This window comes from Apodemus sylvaticus, chromosome 3, assembly GCF_947179515.1.
Source record: "Apodemus sylvaticus chromosome 3, mApoSyl1.1, whole genome shotgun sequence".
Taxonomy (NCBI): Eukaryota; Metazoa; Chordata; class Mammalia; order Rodentia; family Muridae; genus Apodemus; species Apodemus sylvaticus.
In genome coordinates, this window is record NC_067474.1 from 25763162 (window position 1) to 25771912 (window position 8751).

Genomic DNA, 8751 nt, shown 5'->3' on the forward strand with positions numbered 1-8751 from the left:
GACCAGAGCTGACAAAAAGCCATTTCCAGAAGAGTGTTGTTGACTGATAGGATGGGTGTTGGGATGTATTTCACACAGCACTAAAGCAATGCTGAGAAGTGGGTTCTCACAACCGGGTCAGAAGACCCGCTAGGCCAATGTAAAACAGTGGTAAACTTGGAACTAGCTTGCCTTATTGATAAACTTTCTATGGAAAAGAAGAGAAAATAACACTCACCTGAGAAAGAATACCTACCAACAACTAATGAGTTATCAAGCAAAGCATTAGATGATCAGTGATCTTTTGTTAATATTTACTGATGCATAATGTGGTCAACCAGAGTCTTATGTTGACATCAGCCTGTGAGGACAAGATTCCCGTGAGAGGAACAAAACCTGAAGAGAGAGGGTAAAGAAAGAAGCAGCGGGAGCCTGAAGAGCCAGGTGGCTGCTCTCCCCAGGCCTTCAGTGGGAAGAAAGGAGACAGGAGCCTTGACAGAAGTCGAAGGAGCTTTTGGAGAGAGAGATTCGGGCTACTGGATCTCCTGAGGATGTTTGTGAGGTTCTAACAAGAAGGAAAAGCAGGGAGAGGTCAAAGGAGCGTAACGGATGGGGCTGTGGCATGACTGGGTTCTCTCTGCTCCCTGGCCTCTGGTTCCTTTCCTGATAGTAGGAGAACCCTGGTTGTAATAGACTAGCCATGCTCACTGGCTATGTTCCCAGACATTCTTTCAGCTAGATATGGGTGCCTTGTACCCAGAAGTAGAAATTTTAAGTGGGTTACTGAGGGAAATTGTTGACTCATAGGAGAAAGTCATTTGGCCCTCTTTCTGTGAAAACAGTAAAACTGTTAAAAACAATTTCCACATATTATCTGAGCATATAATTATCTTACTAATGAAGGAGCCAGTAAGATGGCAGAGCTGGTCCAGTTAAAAACAGGCTGGATAAGGCAGTCGCCCCTGTGATCTCAGCATCTGGAAGGCTGAGGCACAGGAAAAACCATGAGTTTGTGGCCATTCTGGGCTACACATTATCAGGCTACACATGGACATACAGCATGTACCTATCTTAAAAACAAAACAAATAAACTAAAACGCACAAAGGCAAAAATCAAAAAATCCAATTCAGCAGCCACAGCAAAACAAACCCTGGAGCAGTAATGCCCAGTTACAATCAAAAAGTGACTTTTGCTCCTCAAGGCAACAAAGTCATGTCTTCCTAGGAAAGGAGTACTGTGTTGTACTGTTTCCCAAATTAACATGTGACTTCAGAGTTGAAGTTCTAATCAACAGTAACTAAAGAACAAGCGATTTCAGGAGCAAGATGATCCTGGTGGAATCTGATAAGTCTGTTGTCTCATCCTGCATTTGTTCTTTCCCAAGCTTTGGTTGTTTTTCTTGAACCTCCCTTTCTTCTTCTAGATGACAGGAACAGGATGCATTGGTCAGAGCTGCAGCCACTATGAGGATAAAATCTATAAACATGATGGCAGGTCAGAAAGGGAGGAGGAACCAGGCCTAATGATTACATAACCACCCAAACAGCCCCGTGCCACCCACGTCTCCACTCTTCCTATGAGATACATGGGGAAGCAGTGATCTCTAGCTTAAGCCACTGACATTTTGGATTTCTGTTGTGTGAGGTCACATCTTATTTTCTGAGGAGGTAAGAGAAAATAAAAGATTAAGTATTTAAATAATGCAGGAAACTGTTTGTTTACAGAGACTTGGGCAGGAAAGCCTTAAGAAGACTTAACAAAGAAAGCACGGGTTAACCAGGATTCTGTGTCACAGACAAGTGAGACCTTTTCTCCATACTAGTTGTTAGTTACAGTTTCTCTACAGGCTTGAAAGAGAAGATACCAAAGAACCAATTAGACTGCAGACAAACTGATAAAATTAACCTCAGAAACTTGGATGATGGCTCCAACTGAGAAATTGGAATGTTTACTTACATGGTCCACAAAGCCTGCTATTTCCTCAGCATAATTCTGTATAACTGTGCGCCATATGTTGGTCTATACACAGTATATACCTGATACTCTATGTGTATTACTTACCATATTTTTTCTCCTAAAAGATCGTGGACAGTTATGAAATAATCTATCATGCACATTTGACATATCACCCAGCATTTACTAAATTCCTACCTCGAACAGACACTGAATTTCATTCTAAAACCCTGTTCCCTCAATGAAATGAGCTGTATCACTCTCCTGAGAGTCTGTTCTTAACGTCTTCTTCTGGTTGTCCGGGATCTCAGGATCCACTGGTTGTAATCCTGGGAGATCACGTTGCTATGGGTGGGGAAGTGGAGCCTGAAGAGCATTCTGCAATGGAGTATAACTAGATGTATATACCGCACTTAAGGGTAGGACCCACACCCAGCAGTAGATGGACAACACAAATGAACAATTGTAATTGTATAGACATTTTATAATATTTTGTCTGGGCATAGTTTGTCTTCTGGTCTTTTGCTTGTATATTATGTGTCTTGGTCAATGTTCTACTGATATAAAGAGCCACCAGGATCACAGCAGCTCTTACAAAGGAAAGCACTTACTTGGGAACTTACTTGCTTATGGTTTCAGAATTTTAGTCCCTTATCAGCGTAGCAGGAAGCATGGTGGCACACAGGCAGACACAATGTTGGAGATGGAACTAAGAATTCTACAGCTCGATCCACAGGTACACAGAGAGGAGGGGTGGAGCCCCTGAGCCTGGCTGGCTTGGGCTTCTGAAAGCCCACCCCCAGTGACACACTTCCTCCAACAAGGCCTCATAATCTTTCTAATCTTTTTCAAGTAGTGCCATTTCTCTGATGATTAAGCATTCAAAAATGGGGCACACTGGGACAATTCTTATTCAAACCACCACAGTATGCCTGAGAGAGAGAGAGAGAGAGAGAGAGAGAGAGAGAGAGAGAGAGAGAAGAGTTGAATGGTGGGAGTATGGGGAGATTCCAGAACGAGTTAGGGAAGGGGAAACTGTGATCAGAATATATTATATGAAATTTAAAAACATAAAATGGTCACAGATGAGATGAACCAGGCACTGAGAGGGTGGACAATGGGAACACAAAACTTACAGGGTGCTGGAAAATGCACTACTGGAGAGCTGTTCCAGGAAAGGTTCTTAGGGAATGGCTGGAGCCTTGTACGTTGATAAAGGAAAGGGTGTGCTCACGTAACATGAACCTCCCGGCTCTGAACTGACTTGTCTTCCTTCTTCCTTTCTTCCTTTCCCAGTCTCTACCAGGAGACATGGGAGACAGGGAGAGAAGTTCAAGCCTTTATCTATTAAATCCTGTCCTCCTTGTAAATACGGTTCAGCTGTAAATAAGAGACGATCCAACAGAACATGCAATTGCATTATTCATCTGTAAACTGAAGTTTGACTCTTGTTCTAAACTTAGATTAGAATTAAACTCCATTCCTTGTCCACGGTGAGCCCTAACAAACACGGAATGATAAGCTGGTTCTCTGATTATTTTACAGCTGTCTGAGTTCGGCAGAAGCTATTGTTTAGAATTAAAAAAAAAAATATGTTAAGAAATGAGCCCAGAGGAGGCAGGGGTGAGGTGGGGTGTGAGCTTATAAATGGAATACATATACCCGTGCCCCAGCTTTAGGCTGGGCTCCGAATTGGCCCCTTTCTTTTCTCTCCTCTGAGGGCAGAACTTCCTCTTTCTTAACTTAAAAAAATCAGATTGAACCAGAGACAGTTATAAGAGGAAAAGGATTGAGCATGGATGTTATAACCTTATATAACAGGTATTTTTATAACACAATTTAAACCTAATACGGCTTTCCTTTAGTTGCTATATTTATTTTCGAGAGCACAGTGCTTTGGAATCACACACTGGGCAGGATTGCTCCCAACTGCTCAGTCCACCCTGGGGCTTTCTCTCCACTCAGAGGCTGGCTATGTCTGTGTTTTTTTGCTGTCAGTGCTAATAAAGCAACCCAGGTCTTTTTTTTTTTTTTTTTTTTTTTTTTTGGGTAGACAGTGGGAAGAACCCTTTGTCTCCTTTGAGTTTGAGGCCACAATCAAATAAAAAACAAAGAAGGCCTGAGGTATTTCCAGCAGCAACCCACTTCACCCCTGCTGGTTCATTGAGGCAGATGAGTGATCTTGGTAGAGAAGAGAAGTTAATCTTAACTGGAGGTGAGAGGAAGAAAACGATTCTTTCTATGGAAAGTAGAATTCTCTGATAGGTAAAAGAAGCTAATTAGGTCAGCAAGAAGACATGGGCATGGACAAAGGGAGCCCAGGACTGAGATTCTCCTGGACTGGGACGGAGACAGCTATATTTGAGCTTGATTTGGCTCTACTGGCTGTTCAACAAGGACCAGGAATCTGCCTCCCTAGTGCTGAGATCCAGGCACATGCCACTATGCCTGGATTTTTACATGGGTTCTAGGGAATCAAACCCAGGTCTTTATGTTTGCACAGAAAGCACTTCACTGACTGAGACAACTCTCGTGCCCCACAAACCCTAATTTTTGAACACATGTAGTCACCACTAAGATAAAACCCAAAACTTCAGAAGTTTAACACGACAGAAAAACTGTAAAGAAAAAAAAGCTCTTTGGGAGTTGTCATCTGCTCCTCCTTTGCCTACTTTGCCAACTGTGCAGAGGTGGAGAGGAAAGGATGGAGAAGAGTGTTGATCAGACTCACCGGAGAGGGAGGGGCTGGCCAAAAGCAGGGACAGACGTGGGTGAGCAGGGAGGAGGCGTGAGGGCCTGGCATTTACAGAGTGCAGAGGAGTGTGTGTGTGTGTGTGGGGGGGGAAGTTGGAACATTACCCATGAATTATGACTTCTATCTTTTCAAAACTTTAGAAGTTTGAGTAAAACTGAACTACTTATTCATCCAGGAGTCATTCTAACTCTGGACTGTGCCTGTGTGAGTCTGTCAGTGTGGTGGTTTGAATGAGGATTAAAAGATTCAAATGCTTGGTCCCCAGTGGGTGGAGCTATTTGGAAAGGATGAGGAGGTATGGATCACTGGAGGAGGTGTGTCATGAGGGGTTAGGGGGAAGCTCTGAGATTTCAAAAGCCTACACCATTCCCAGTTAGCTCTCTCTACCTGCCTCCTACTTATGAGTCAGCAGTAAGCTCTCAGCTCCTGCTCCAGCACCAGGGCTGTCTGCCTGCGACCATGCCCCTTGCTGTGATGGCCATGGACCCAACCTCTAAAACTGCAAGCCCCAGTAAACATCTTCTTCCAGAAGTCACCTTTGCCATGGTATCTCTTCATAGCAACTGAAAATTAAATACATTGGTATGACATAAATGAGGTAACATCCTCCTATCTGTGAACGGGTTAAATAGAAAATGCAGTCACTCTGAGTATTTCAAACACTTTCTTTATGACCCAAGGCCAACGATGTGGCAAGTTCTTCATAATCTATGTCTTACAAAATAATATATCCTACCTTTATTATCCATTTGCAATTAAGCACATTTATGCAAGGCCATTATTCAAAAATATAATTGAGGGCTTGAGAGGTGACTCAGCTGTTAAAATCTAGGCTGACAACCAAAAAGAATGTAATTGAGAATATAAAGCTCTACTGTAAGGGATTCATTCACTGCAAAAGATTTTTTTAAAGGCACACAAACCAATATACTGCAAATGTGCAAATGGACCAAACTTTCACATATATACACATGCAGCCTTTTAAATGGCTACAGTTGATATGCACATTATAATCACTACTTTCAATACGTAAAAACAATCTTTTAGCCTATCTTCAGGACACTGTTTTAGCTAGATTTCTCCTTGTGTGGTACGATGTCTGGCAGAGCATCAGAGAAAGAGGAAAGAGTTGTTCAGTTTATACAGGTTTTAGTCTATCATGGCCGAATGTGTGCTAGAGCAGTTGCACCTTGGTGGACCGGAAGCAGAGAAGGGATGCTGGACCAGACGCAACCTTCAAAGTCACAGCCTGGCCTCCATTTCCTCCATTCCCTATCTCCCCAAATAGTGCTGCAAGCCTGGGGCCAAGCATCGTGCACAAGCATGCTGGGAATATCACACATTCAAACTGTAACACTATTCAGTGCAGCACAGAATTCATTGAAATGCTTCCATAAGACACACATTTTCAAGCATGTAAATAAACTCATTCTCATGTTTTCCCTATTGTATCAGCAGCACTGGGGGGAAGATGTAATTCATAAGGTAGATGCTGAGAAAGAAACCATCTATGCAAAAGAAATGAAAGTTTCATAGATATTTCAAAATGAATAGTACCTAGAAAAGCTGTATGGAAAAATAAAATATTTCAACCCAAGAAAATTTTAATTAGAGGAGATAGTAGAACTCAGGTAAATTGATAGGGAGAGGGGATTATTGGGATTAAAGGTTTAAATTGGAATAGAATTGGGAGAGGAAACAGTACAGGGTGAGTTAGCTAAAATAAGAATATATAAAGAATCCATGTAGAAATTGACTAATATCAGTAACTGACTGTGCCACTGTGCATGAGTCATCTATATCAAACATTCTGGTCCAAGGCTGGGGAACATCATGAAAGAAGAAATAGGCTAAGAAACTGAGGTGGGAAGGGGGGGGCGGTGACACGTGCACTCTGGACATGGCTGTTACACACAGCAAATCACAGCTGCTGTGGTCACCTATATGGTCAAGCCAGCCAAAATTCCAGCATGAGTGTGGGAGTGGCCCCAAGGTCCCAGGCTTCCAAGATAAGCTATCAGCAGTTGGGGCAAGGAGAGTTATTTTTCTTTAAGGGTGTAGTAGGTTGCCCATGCTCCAGTGGGTGGCTCTACAATCAAGTGCATAATAGACAGCACCACCTAGGCAAAGAGAGGCTGTGAAGTTGGGAGGGATACTGAGTGGGGCACTAGTGGGAGTTGGAAGGAGGTCATGGGAGATGGATACAATCTGAATACATTGTAGGAATGTGTGAAATCTTCAAAGAATAAGTAAAATCTTTTATTAAAATATCCCAGCATCTACTTGGATTGTCAGGAGTTGAACCAGGTGATTTGAGGACAGAAAATCAGGGAAGGCTAGTAAATTTCCATTCTGTGTCTTTTCATTTCTAGATGACATCTGTTATCTGTTGCTTTTCTACAGGGCTGGCACTTAAAGAATGAGCAGACATGATGAGAGAGATGGGGGAGGGGAGGGGAGGAGAGGGGAGGGGAGTGGAGGGGAGGGGAGGAGAGGGGAGGGAAGGGGAGGAGAGGGGAGGGGAGAGCAAACATTCATCTAAAGTGTAAATTGATTTTTTAGTCTATTCAGACCTGTGCAAACCATCAATTTTGAAGATTTTCAAAATCTTCCTCCTCCAAAACAAACACAAACACAAACACAAACAAAACAAAACAAAACAAAAAGAACAAAATCCATTGGCAGTCATGCCCCTGATCTCCAAGTTCTCATCCCAGATTCAAGCAGCTGTGTAGCTGCATTCTGTCTCAGTAGAGATGCCCATTTTGAGTATTCATAATGGAATAATATAAAGTGTGACTTTTGTCTTCAACTTTGTTCTGTTAGTAAGCATAATGTTTTCAAGACTTAATCATATCCTAAATATTTTATTTCTTTGGAACAAGGTCATATTTTATTTTATGGGCATGCCATGTTTCATTTATCCCCATGTCAGCTGGTGGGCGTGTGAGTTGTTTCTACCTTTGGATAAGAATAATGCTTTGGATATAATAATGATGCTTTATATGTGAAGAATGATTTAATGAATGTTTGTGAATAAGATTTGGGGGAAAGGCTGTTAGTTGTGACTATAAAGTGTCTGCTACCAAGCTCAAGGCATAAATTTTGATCCCCATGATGTAAAATGACAGCTAAGGTTTGTAACCCCATCAATTGATATTGGAGACAGAACAAGCAGATACAAGACAATCCAGCCAATTGAAGAGTCCCAGGCTCAATGACAATCCCTGTCTCAAAAAAATAAGTTGGAGAGAAATAAAGTAAGATACCTGACATCTACCTCTGGCCTCCACAGGCAAATGCATAGGAATGCAGATGGACAGACACTAAAGATTTTGTGTTGAAAAGGGCGCATTTTAATTTCACATTATATGCTTAGAAATGATTTACTGGATCATATGTAAACTATATACTGAAGCTTTTCAGAAACTGCTAGTTTCCCAATGTGGCTACCAAGTTATCATTACTAGTTACAATGTATGAGTATTCCAATTTACTTACCCTCTGTCTACCATTGTCGACTTTATTATGTCTCACTGGGTTGAATAAATGAAACATTGTGGCTAACTTTGGTTTTTAGTTGCAATTATATAATGATTAATATCTATATTTTTATGTGTTTTATTGCTATAGCACCTATATGCATTTCTTTCACAGAATGTCAATTCAAAAATCATTGCCTATGGTTAAAAGAGGTATTTTATTAGTAGATGGTAGGTATTCTATATATAACCTCAACAGATGGAGGTCATTTGTCAGCCATATTCTCTCTGTCTCTGTCTCTGTCTCTGTCTCTTCCTGTCTCTCTGTCTCTGTGTGTATGTGTGTTCAACCCACAAGCTATATTATTTGTAAAACTCTATTTCACTGAGTGAAAATAGGTGGGAACAGTGCCCACTAGGATGCAAAACAACAAGAACTGATGACACCAAGTCACTTTCCTACCACTTGTCCTTTCGGGGTCACATCTAAGAAGGCTTAGCTTGATAAAGGTCAGGAAGATTGGTGGTTTTCTCTTAAGGCTTTCTTTCTTTCTTTTTTTTTTAATTAGAATTTGCTTTAT